Source organism: Schistocerca serialis, chromosome 9 (genome assembly GCF_023864345.2).
Source record: "Schistocerca serialis cubense isolate TAMUIC-IGC-003099 chromosome 9, iqSchSeri2.2, whole genome shotgun sequence".
Lineage (NCBI taxonomy): Eukaryota > Metazoa > Arthropoda > Insecta > Orthoptera > Acrididae > Schistocerca > Schistocerca serialis.
Genome location: NC_064646.1, coordinates 519,292,451 through 519,306,043, shown reverse-complemented (window position 1 = coordinate 519,306,043; position 13,593 = coordinate 519,292,451).

The window sequence follows — 13,593 nt, the reverse complement described above, 5'->3', positions numbered from 1 at the left end:
CTGACTTTCCATGATTCGAACTTCTCCTGTGAGGTCAGACTTAGATTCCGATGCTTCACTTCAGGTTTACTGTATACCTTGAACCTTCTTATTGACGATGAAAAACAGAAATTGCATCGGAATTAAATTATAAAGGCACAATTCCGACTTAAGTACAAGAGGACTGACACTCTCACTTTCTATGATTTGAACCTCTCCTGTAAGTCCAGTTTTAGATTCCGATGCTTCACTTCAGGTTTACTGTACCCTTGGACCTTCTAATTGACGATGAAACACAGAGTATGCATCCGGTTTTAATACAAAAGGTACAATGCCGAGTTAATTATAAGAGGACTGACACTCTCACTTTGAATGACTTGAACATCTCCTGTGAGTCAAGTTTTGGATTCCGATGCTTCACTTTAGGTTTACTGTATCCCTTGGACCTTCTTATTGACGATGAAACACAGAAATTGCATCCGAATTTAATACAAAACTCACAATACCGACGTAAGTACAAGAGGAGTGACACTCTAACTTTCTATGATTTGAATCTCTCCTGTGAGTCCAGTTTTAGATTCCGATGCTTCACTTCAGGTTTACTGTATCCCTTGGACGTTCTTATAGACGATGAAACACAGAAATTGCATCGGAATTAAATTCAAAAGGCACAATGCCGACCTATGTAGAAGAGGACTAACACTCTCACTTTCTTTGATTTGAACCTCTCCTGTAAGTCCAGTTTTAGATTCCGATGCTTCACTTCAGGTTTACTGTATACCTTGCACATTCTTATTGACGATGAAACACAGAAATTGCATCAGAATTAAATTCAAAACGCTCAATGTCGACTTAAGTACTAGAGGACTGACACTCTCACTTTCTATGATTTGAACCTCTCCTGTGAGTCCAGTTTTAGATTCCGATGCTTCACTTCAGGTTAACTGTATCCCTTGGACCTTCTAATTGACGATGAACACAGAGTTTGCATCCGAATTTAATACAAAAGGTACAAAGCCGACTTAAGTACAAGAGGAGTGACACTCTAAATTTCTATGATTTGAATCTCTCCTGTGTGTCCTGTTTTAGATTCCGATGCTTCACTTCAGGTTTACTGTATCCGTTGGACGTTCTTATAGACGATGAAAAACAGAAATTGCATCGGAATTAAATTCAAAAGGCACATTGCCGACCTAAGTAGAAGAGGACTAACACTCTCACTTTCTATGATTTGCACCTCTCCTGTAAGTCCAGTTTTAGTTTCCGATGCTTCACTTCAGGTTTACTGTATTCCTTGCACCTTCTTATTCACGATGAAACACAGAAATTGCATCGGCATTAAATTCAAAGGCCTCAATGCCGACTTAAGTACTAGAGGACTGACACTCTCACTTTCTATGATTTGAACCTCTCCTGTGAGTCTAGTTTTAGATTCCGATGCTTCACTTCAGGTTTACTGTATCCCTTGGACCTTCTAATTGCCGATGAAACACAGAGTTTGCATCCGAATTTAATACAAAAGGTACAATGCCGACTTAAGTGCAAGAGGACTGACACTCTAACTTTCTATGATTTGAACCTCTCCTGTGAGTCCAGTTTTAGATTGCGATGCTTCACTTCAGGTTTACTGTTTCCCTTGGACATTTGTATTGACGATGAAACACAGAGTTTGCACACCAATTTAATACAAAAGGCACAATGCCGACTTAAGTACTAGAGGACTGACACTCTAACATTCTATGATTTGAACCTCTCCCGTGAGTCCAGTTTTAGATTCCGATGCTTCACTTCAGGTTTACTGTATCCCTTGGTCCGTCTTATTGACGATGAAACACAGAAATTGCATCCGAATTTAATACATAACTCACAATACCGACGTAAGTACAAGAGGACTGAGACTCTAACTTTCTATGATTTGAACCTCTCCTGTTAGTCCAGTTTTAGATTTGATGCTTCACTTCAGGTTTACTGTATCCCTTGGACCTTCTTATTGACGATGAAACATAGAAATTGCATCCGAATTAAATTCAAACCGCACAATGCCGACATAAGTAAAAGAGGACTGACACTCTAACTTTCTATGATTTAAACCACTCATTTGAGTCCAGTTTTAGATTCCGATGCTTCACTTCAGGTTTACTGTATCCCTTGCACATTTGTATTGACGATGAAACACAGAGTTTGCACCCGAATTTAATACAAAAGGCACAATGCCGACTTAAGTACTAGAGGACTGACACTCTCACTTTCTATGATTTGAACCTCTCCTGTGAGTCCAGTCTTAGATTCCGATGCTTCACCTCAAGTTTACTGTATTCCTTGGACCTTCTTGTTGACGATAAAACACAGAAATCGCATCCGAAATTAATACAAATAGCACAATGACGTCTTAAGTAAAAGAGGACTGACGCTCTAATATTCTGTGATTTGAACTTCTCCTGCGAGTGCAGTTTTAGATTCCGATGCTTCATTTAAGGTTTACTGTATCCCTTGGACCTTCTTATTGACGATGAAAGACAGAAATTGCATCCGAATTTAATACAATAGGCACAATGCCGACTTAAGTACAAGAGAACTTACATTCTAACTTTCTATGATTTGAACCTTTCCTGTGAGTCCAGTTTTAGATTCCGATGCTTCACTTCAGGTTTACTTTATCCCTTGGACGTTCTTATAGACGATGAAAAACAGAAATTGCATCGGAATTAAATTCAAAAGGCACAATGCCGACCTAAGTAGAAGAGGACCAACACTCTCACTTTCTATGATTTGAACCTCTCCTGTATGTCCAGTTTTAGATTCCGATGCTTCACTTCAGGTTTACTGTATACCTTGCACCTTCTTATTGACGATGAAACACAGAAATTGCATCGGAATTAAATTCAAAAGACTCATTGCCGACTTAAGTACTAGAGGACTGAACTCTCACTTTCTATGATTTGAACCTCTCCTTTGAGTCCAGTTTTAGATTCCGATGCTTCACTTCAGGTTTACTGTATCCCTTGCACCTTCTTATTGACGATGAAACACAGAAATTGCATCCGAATTTAATACAAAAGGCACAATGGCGACTTAAGTCCAAGGGGACTGACACTCTCACTTTCTATGATTTGAACCTATCCAGTGAGACCAGTTTTAGATTCCGATGCTTCACTTCAGGTTTACTGTATCCCTTGGACCTTCTTATTGACGATGAAACACTGAAATTGCATCCGAATTTAATACAAATGGCACAATGCCGACTTAAGTACAAGAGCACTGACACTCTGACTTTCCATGATTCGAACTTCTCCTGTGAGGTCAGACTTAGATTCCGATGCTTCACTTCAGGTTTACTGTATACCTTGAACCTTCTTATTGACGATGAAAAACAGAAATTGCATCGGAATTAAATTATAAAGGCACAATTCCGACTTAAGTACAAGAGGACTGACACTCTCACCTTCTATGATTTGATCCTCTCCTGTAAGTCCAGTTTTAGATTCCGATGCTTCACTTCATGTTTACTGTACCCTTGGACCTTCTAATTGACGATGAAACACAGAGTTTGCATCCGGTTTTAATACAAAAGGTACAATGCCGAGTTAATTATAAGAGGACTGACACTCTCACTTTGAATGACTTGAACATCTCCTGTGAGTCCAGTTTTAGATTCCGATGCTTCACTTCAGTTTTACTGTATACCTTGCACATTCTTATTGACGATGAAACACAGAAATTGCATCAGAATTAAATTCAAAACGCTCAATGTCGACGTAAGTACTAGAGGACTGACACTCTCACTTTCTATGATTTGAACCTCTCCTGTGAGTCCAGTTTTAGATTCCGATGCTTCACTTCAGGTTAACTGTATCCCTTGGACCTTCTAATTGACGATGAACACAGAGTTTGCATCCGAATTTAATACAAAAGGTACAAAGCCGACTTAAGTGCAAGAGGACTGACACTCTAACTTTCTATGATTTGAACCTCTCCTGTGAGTCCAGTTTTAGATTCCATTGCTTCACTTCAGGTTACTGTATACCTTGGACCTTCTTATTGACGATGAAACACAGAAATTACATCCGAATTTTATACCAAAATCATAATACCGACTTACGTACAAGAGGACTGACACTCTCACTTTCTATGATTTGAACATCTCCTGTGAGTCCAGTTTTAGATTCCGATGCTTCACTCCAGGTTTACTGTATCCCTTGGACCTTCTTGTTGACGATAAAACACAGAAATCGCATCCGAAATAAATACAAATAGCACAATGCCGTCTTAAGTAAAAGAGGACTGACGCTCTAACATTCTGTGATTTGAACCTCTCCTGCGAGTCCAGTTTTAGATTCCGATGCTTCACTTAAGGTTTACTGTATCCCTTGGACCCTCTTATTGACGATGAAAGACAGAAATTGCATCCGAATTTAATACAATGGGCAGAATGCCGACTTAAGTACAAGAGGACTTACATTCTAACTTTCTATGATTTGAACCTCCCTGTGACTCCAGTTTTAGATTCCGATGCCTCACTTCAGGTTTACTGTACCCCTTGGACTTTCTTATTGACGATGAAACACAGAAATTGCATCCGAATTTAATACAAATGGCACAATACCGACATGAGTACAAGAGGAGTGACACTCTAACTTTCTATGATTTGAATCACTCCTGTGAGTCCAGTTTTAGATTCCGATGCTTCACTTCAGGTTTACTGTATACCTTGCACCTTCTTATTGACGATGAAACACAAAAATTGCATCGGAATTAAATTATAAAGGCTCAATGCCGACTTAAGTACTAGAGGACTGACACTCTAACTTTCTATGATTTGAACCTCTCCTTTGAGTCCAGTTGAATATTCCGATGCTTCACTTCAGGTTTACTGTATCCCTTGGACCTTCTTATTGACGATGAAACACAGAAATTGCATCCGAATTTAATACAATAGGCACAATGCCGACTTAAGTACAAGAGGACTTACATTCTAACTTTCTATGATTTGAACCTCTCCTGTGAGTCCAGTTTTAGATTCCGATGCTTCACTTCAGGTTTACTGTATCCCTTGGACCTTCTTATTGACGATGAAACACAGAAATTGCATCCGAATTTAATACAAAAGGCACAATGGCGACTTAAGTACAAGAGGACTGACACTCTCACTTTCTATGATTTGAACCTATCCAGTGAGTCCAGTTTTAGATTCCGATGCTTCACTTCAGGTTTACTGTATCCCTTGGACCTTCTTATTGACGATGAAACACTGAAATTGCATCCGAATTTAATACAAATGGCACAATGCCGACTTAAGTACAAAAGCACTGACACTCTCACTTTCCATGATTCGAACTTCTCCTGTGAGGTCAGACTTAGATTCCGATGCTTCACTTCAGGTTTACTGTATACATTGAACCTTCTTATTGACGATGAAAAACAGAAATTGCATCGGAATTAAATTATAAAGGCAGAATTCCGACTTAAGTACAAGAGGACTGATACTCTCACTTTCTATGATTTGAACCTCTCCTGTAAGTCCAGTTTTAGATTCCGATGCTTCACGTCCGGTTTACTGTACCCTTGGACCTTCTAATTGACGATGAAACACAGAGTTTGCATCCGGTTTTAATACAAAAGTACAATGCCGACTTAATTATAAGAGGACTGACACTCTCACTTTCAATGACTTGAACATCTCCTGTGAGTCAAGTTTTAGATTCCGATGCTTCACTTCAGGTTTACTGTATCCCTTGGACCTTCTTATTGACGATGAAACACAGAAATTACATCCAGATTTTATACCAAAATCACAATGGCGACTTAAGTACAAGAGGACTGACACTCTCACTTTCTATGATTTGAACATCTCCTGTGAGTCCAGTTTTAGATTCCGATGCTTCACTTCAGGTTTACTGTATCCCTTGGACCACAGATATTGCATCCGAATTTAATACAAATGGCACAATGCCGACTTAAGTACAAGAGCACTGACACTCTCACTTTCCATGATTCGAACTTCTCCTGTGAGGTCAGATTTAGATTCCGATGCTTCACTTCAGGTTTACTGTATACCTTGAACCTTCTTATTGACGATGAAAAACAGAAATTGCATCGGAATTAAATTCAAAAGGCACAATACCGACTTAAGTGCAAGAGGACTGACACTCTAACTTTCTATGATTTGAACCTCTCCTGTGAGTCCAGTTTTAGATTCCATTGCTTCACTTCAGGTTACTGTATACCTTGGACCTTCTTATTGACGATGAAACACATCCGAATTTTATACCAAAATCACAATGGCGACTTAAGTACAAGAGGACTGACACTCTCACTTTCTATGACTTGAACATCTCCTGTAAGTCCAGTTTTAGATTCCGATGCTTCACTTCAGGTTTACTGTATCCCTTGGACATTCTTATTGACGATGAAACATAGAAATTGCATCGGAATTAAATTCAAACCGCACAATGCCGACCTAAGTAAAAGAGGACTGACACTCTAACTTTCTATGATTTAAACCACTCATTTGAGTCCAGTTTTAGATTCCGATGCTTCACTTCAGGTTTACTGTATCCCTTGGACATTTGTATTGACGATGAAACACAGAGTTTGCACCCGAATTTAATACAAAAGGCACAATGCCGACTTAAGTACTAGAGGACTGACACTCTCACTTTCTATGATTTGAACCTCTCCTGTGGGTCCAGTCTTAGATTCCGATGCTCCACCTCAGGTTTACTGTATCCCTTGGACCTTCTTGTTGACGATAAAACACAGAAATCGCATCCGAAATTAATACAAATAGCACAATGCCATCTTAAGTAAAAGAGGACTGACGCTCTAACATTCTGTGATTTGAACCTCTCCTGCGAGTCCAGTTTTAGATTCCGATGCTTCACTTAAGGTTTACTGTATCCCTTGGACTTTCTTATTGACGATGAAACACAGAAATTGCATCCGAATTTAATACAAATGGCACAATACCGACATGAGTACAAGAGGAGTGACACTCTAACTTTCTATGATTTGAATCACTCCTGTGAATCCAGTTTTAGATTCCGATGCTTCACTTCAGGTTTACCGTATCCCTTGGACGTTCTTATAGACGATGAAACACAGAAATTGCATCGGAATTAAATTCAAAAGGCACAATGCTGACCTAAGTAGAAGAGGACTAACACTCTCACTTTCTATGATTTGAACCTCTCCTGTAAGTCCAGTTTTAGATTCCGATGCTTCACTTCAGGTTTACTGTATCCCTTGCACCTTCTTATTGACGATGAAACACAAAAATTGCATCGGAATTAAATTCAAAAGGCTCACTGCCGACTTAAGTACTAGAGGACTGACACTCTAGCTTTCCATGATTTGAACCTCTCCTTTGAGTCCAGATTTAGATTCCGATGCTTCACTTCAGGTTTACTGTATCCCTTAGACCTTCTTATTGACGATGAAACACAGAAATTGCATCCGAATTTAATACAAAAGGCACAATGGCGACTTAAGTACAAGGGGACTGACACTCCCACTTTCTATGATTTGAACCCATCCAGTGAGTCAAGTTTTAGATTCCGATGCTTCACTTCAGGTTTACTGTATCCCTAGGACCTACTTATTGACGATGAAACATAGAAATTGCATCGGAATTAAATTCAAACCGCACAATGCCGACTTAAGTAAAAGAGGACTGACACTCTCACTTTCTATGATTTGAACCTCTCCCGTGAGTCCAGTTTTAGATTCCGATGCTTCACTTCAGGTTTACTGTATCCCTTGGACCTTCTTATTGCCGATGAAACACAGAAATTGCATCCGAAATTAATACAAAAGTCACAATTATGACTTAGGTACAAGAGGACTGACACTCTCACTTTCTATGCTTTGAACCTCTCCTGTGAGTCCAGTTTTAGATTCCGATGCTGACCTTCAGGTTTACTGTATCCCTTGCACCTTCTTATTGACGATGAAACACAGAAATTGCATCCGAATTTAATACAAAAATCACAATGGCGGCTTAATTACAAGAGGACTGACACTCTCACTTTCTATGATTTGAAGATCTCCTGTGAGTCCAGTTCTAGATTCCGATGCTTCACTTCAGGTTTACTGTATCCCTTGGACCTTCTCATTGACAATGAAACACAGAAATAGCATCGGAATTAAATTCAAAATGCACAATGCCGACTTAAGTACAAGAGGACTGACACTCTAACTTTCTATGATTTGAACCTCTCCAGTGAGTCCAGTTTTAAATTCCGATGCTTCACTTCAGGTTTACTGTTTCCCTTGGACTTTGTTATTGACGATGAAACACAGAGTTTGCATCCGAATTTAATACAAAAGGCACAATGCTGACTTAAGTACAAGAGGACTGACACTCTAACTGTCTATGATTTGAACCTCTCCAGTGAGTCCAGTTTTAGATTCCGATGTATCACTTCAGGTTTACTGTATCCCTTGGACCTTCTTATTGACGATGAAACACAGAAATTCCATCCGAATTTAATACATAAGGCACAATGGCGACTTAAGTACAAGGGGACTGACACTCTCACTTTCTATGATTTGAACCTATCCAGTGAGTCCAGTTTTAGATTCCGATGCTTACCTTCAGGTTTACTGTATACCTGGGACCTTCGTATTGACGATGAAACACAGAAATTGCATCCGAATTTAATACAAAAATCACAATGGCGACTTAAGTACAAGAGGACCGACAATCTCACTTTCTATGATTTGAACATCTCCTGTGAGTCCAGTTTTAGATTCTGATGCTTCACTTCAGGTTTACTGTATCCCTTGGACCTTCTTATAGACGATAAAACACAGATATTGCATCGGAATAAAATTAAAACGCACAATGCCGACTTAAGTAAAAGAGGACTGACACTCTCACTTTCTATGATTTGAACCTCTCCTGTGAGTCCAGTTTTAGATTCCGATGCTTCACTTCAGGTTTACTGTATCCCTTGGACCTTCTTGTTGACAATGAACCACAGATATAGCACCGGAATTAAATACAAAAGGCACAATGCCGACTTAAGTACAAGAGGACTGACACTCTCACTTTCTATGATTTGAACCTCTCCTGTGAGTCCAGGTATACATTCCGATGCTTCACTTCAGGTTTACTGTATCCCTTGGATCTTCTAATTGACGATGAAACACAGAGTTTGCATCCGAATTTAATACAAAAGGTACAATGCCCACTTAAGTACAAGAGGACTGACACTCTAACTTTCTATGATTTGCACCTCTCCTGTGAGTCCAGTTTTAGATTCCGATGCTTCACTTCAGGTTTACTGTATCCCTTGGACCTTCTTATTGACGATGAAACACAGAAATTGCATCCGAATTTAATACAAAAATCACAATGGCGGCTTAAGTACAAGAGGACTGACACTCTCACTTTCTATGATTTGAAGATCTCCTGTGAGTCCAGTTCTAGATTCCGATGCTTCACTTCAGGTTTACTGTATCCCTTGGACCTTCTCATTGACAATGAAACACAGAAATAGCATCGGAATTAAATTCAAAATGCACAATGCCGACTTAAGTACAAGAGGACTGACACTCTAACTTTCTATGATTTGAACCTCTCCAGTGAGTCCAGTTTTAAATTCCGATGCTTCACTTCAGGTTTACTGTTTCCCTTGGACTTTGTTATTGACGATGAAACACAGAGTTTGCATCCGAATTTAATACAAAAGGCACAATGCTGACTTAAGTACAAGAGGACTGACACTCTAACTGTCTATGATTTGAACCTCTCCAGTGAGTCCAGTTTTAGATTCCGATGTATCACTTTAGGTTTACTGTATCCCTTGGACCTTCTTATTGACGATGAAACACAGAAATTCCATCCGAATTTAATACATAAGGCACAATGGCGACTTAAGTAGAAGGGGACTGACACTCTCACTTTCTATGATTTGAACCTATCCAGTGAGTCCAGTTTTAGATTCCGATGCTTACCTTCAGGTTTACTGTATACCTGGGACCTTCGTATTGACGATGAAACACAGAAATTGCATCCGAATTTAATACAAAATTCACAATGGCGACTTAAGTACAAGAGGACTGACACTCTCACTTTCAATGACTTGAACATCTCCTGTGAGTCAAGTTTTAGATTCCGATGCTTCACTTCGGGTTTACTGTATTCCTTGGACCTTCTTATTGACGATGAAACACAGATATTGCATCGGAATTAAATTCAAACCGCACAATGCCGACTTAAGTAAAAGAGGACTGACACTCTCACTTTCTATGATTTGAAACTCTGCTGTGAGTCCAGTATTAGATTCCGATGCTTCACTTCAGGTTTACTGTATCCCTTGGACCTTCTTACTGACGATGAAACACAGAAATTATATCCGAATTTTATACAAAAATCACAATGGCGACTTAAGTACAAGAGGACTGACACTCTCACTTTCTATGATTTGAACATATCCTGTGAGTCCAGTTTTAGATTCCGATGCTTCACTTCAGGTTTACTGTATCCCTTGGACCTTCTTATTGACGATGAAACACAGAAATTGCATCGTAATTAAATTCAAAAGGCACAATGCCGACTTAAGTACACGAGGACTGACACTCTAACTTTCTATGATTTGAACCTCTCCAGTTAGTCCAGTTTTAGATTCCGATGCTTCACTTCAGGTTTACTGTTTCCCTAGGACCTTCTTATTGACGATGAAACACAGAGTTTGCATCCGAATTTAATACAAAAGGCACATTGCCGACTTAAGTACAAGAGGACTGACACTCTAACTGTCTATGATTTGAACCTCTCCAGTGAGTCCAGTTTTAGATTCCGATGCTTCACTTCAGGTTTACTGTATCCCTTGGACCTTCTTATTGACGATGAAACACAGAAATTGCATACGAATTTAATACTAAAGGCACAATGGCGACTTAAGTACAAGGGGACTGACACTCTCAGTTGCTATGATTTGAACCTATCCAGTGAGTCCAGTTTTAGATTCCGATGCTTCACTTCAGATTTACTGTATCCCTTGGACTTTCTTATTGACGATGAAACACAGAAATTGCATCCGAATTTAATACAAATGGCACAATGCCGACTTGAGTACAAGAGCACTGACACTCTCACTTTCCATGATTCGAACTTCTCCTGTGAGGTCAGATTTAGATTCCGATGCTTCACTTCAGGTTTACTGTACCCTTGGACCTTCTAATTGACGATGAAACACAGAGTTTGCATCCGGTTTTAATACAAAAGGTACAATGCCGGCTTAAGTACAAGAGGACTGACACTCTAACTTTCTATGATTTGAACCTCTCCTGTGAGTCCAGTTTTAAATTCCGATGCTTCACTTCTGGTTTACTGTATCCCTTGGACCTTCGTATTGACGATGAAACACAGAAATTGCATCCGAATTTAATACAAAAATCACAATGGCGACTTAAGTACAAGAGGACTGACACTCTCAATTTCTATGATTTGAACATCTCCTGTGAGTCAAGTTTTAGATTCCGATGCTTCACTTCAGGTTTACTGTATCCCTTGGACCTTCTTATTGACGATGAAACATAGAAATTGCATCGGAATTAAATTCAATCCGCACAATGCCGACTTAACTAAAAGAGGACTGACAATCTCACTTTCTATGATTTGAAACTCTGCTGTGAGTCCAGTATTAGATTCCGATGCTTCACTTCAGGTTTACTGTATCCCTTGGACCTTCTTACTGACGATGAAACACAGAAATTGCATCGGAATTAAATTCAAAAGGCACAATGCCGACTTAAGTACAAGAGGACTAACACTCTCACTATCTATGATTTGAACCTCTCCTGTGAGTACAGTTTTAGATTGCGATGCTTCACTTCTGGTTTACTGTATCCCTTGGACCTTCTTATTGACGATGAAACACAGAAATTGCATCCGAATTTAATACAAAAATCACAATGCGACTTTAGTACAAGAGGACCGACAAACTCACTCTCTATGATTTGAACATCTCCTGTGAGTCCTGTTTTAGATTCCGATGCTTCACTTCAGGTTTACTGTATCCCTTGGACCTTCTTATAGACGATGAAACACAGACATTGCATCGGAATAAAATTAAAACGCACAATGCCGACCTAAGTAAAAGAGGACTGACACTCTCACTTTCTATGATTTGAACCTCTCCTGTGAGTCCAGTTTTAGATTCCGATGCTTACCTTCAGGTTTACCGTATCCCTTGGACCTTCTTGTTGACAATGAACCACAGAAATAGCACCGGAATTAAATTCAAAAGGCACAATGCCGACTTAAGTACAAGAGGACTGACACTCTAACTTTCTATGTTTTTGTACCTCTCCTGTGAGTCCAGTTTTAGATTCCGATGCTTCACTTCAGGTTTACTGTATCCCTTGGACCTTCTTATTGACGATGAAACACAGAGTTTGCATCCGAATTTAATACAAAAGGCACAATGGCGACTTAAGTACAAGAGGACTGACACTCTCACTTTCTATGATTTGAACCTCTCCTGTGAGTCCAGTTTTACATTCCGATGCTTCACTTCAGGTTTACTGTATACCTTGCAGCTTCTTATTGACGATGAAACACAGAAATTGAATCGGAATTAAAAACAAAAGGCACAATGCCGACTTAAGTACAAGAGGACTGACACTCTCACTTTCTATGATATGAACCTCTCCTGTGAGTCCAGTTTTACATTCCGATGCTTCACTTCAGGTTTACTGTATCCCTTGGACCTTCTTATTGACGATGAAACACAGAAATTGCATCCGAAATTAATACAAAAGTCACAATGGTGACTTAAGTACAAGAGGACTGACACTCTCACTTCCTATGATTTGAACCTCTCCTGTGAGTGCAGTTTTAGATTCCTATGCTTCACCTCAGGTTTACTGTATCCCTTGGACATTCTTATTGACGATGAAACACAGAAATTGCATCCGAATTTAATTCAAATGGCACAATGCCGACTTAAGTACAAGAGGACTGACACTCTCACTTTCTATGTTTCGAACCTCTCCTGTGAGTCCAGTTTTAGATTCCGATGCTTCACTTCAGGTTTACTGTATCTCTTGGACGTTCTTATTTACGATGAAACACAGATATTGCATCGGAATTAAATTCAAAAGGCACAGTGCCGACCTAAGTAGATGAGGACTACCACTCTCACTTTCTATGATGTGAACCTCTCCTGTGAGTCCAGTTTTAGATTCCGATGCTTCACTTCAGGTTTACTGTATAACTTGCAGCTTCTTATTAACGATGAAACACAGAAATTGAATCGGAATTAAATTTAAAAGGCACAATGCCGACTTTAGTACAAGAGGACTGACACTCTCACTTTCTATGATTTGAACATCTCCTGTGAGTCCAGTTCTAGATACCGATGCTTCACTTCAGTTTTACTTTATCCCTTGGACCTTCTTATTGACGATGAAACACAGATATTGCATCGGAATTAAATTTAAAACGCACAATGCCGACTTAAGTAAAAGAGGACTGGCACTTTCACCGTCTATGATTTGAATCTCTCCTGTGAGTCCAGTTTTATATTCCGATGCTTCACTTCAGGTTTACTGTATCCCTTGGACCTTCCTATTGACAATGAAACACAGAAATAGCATCGGAATTAA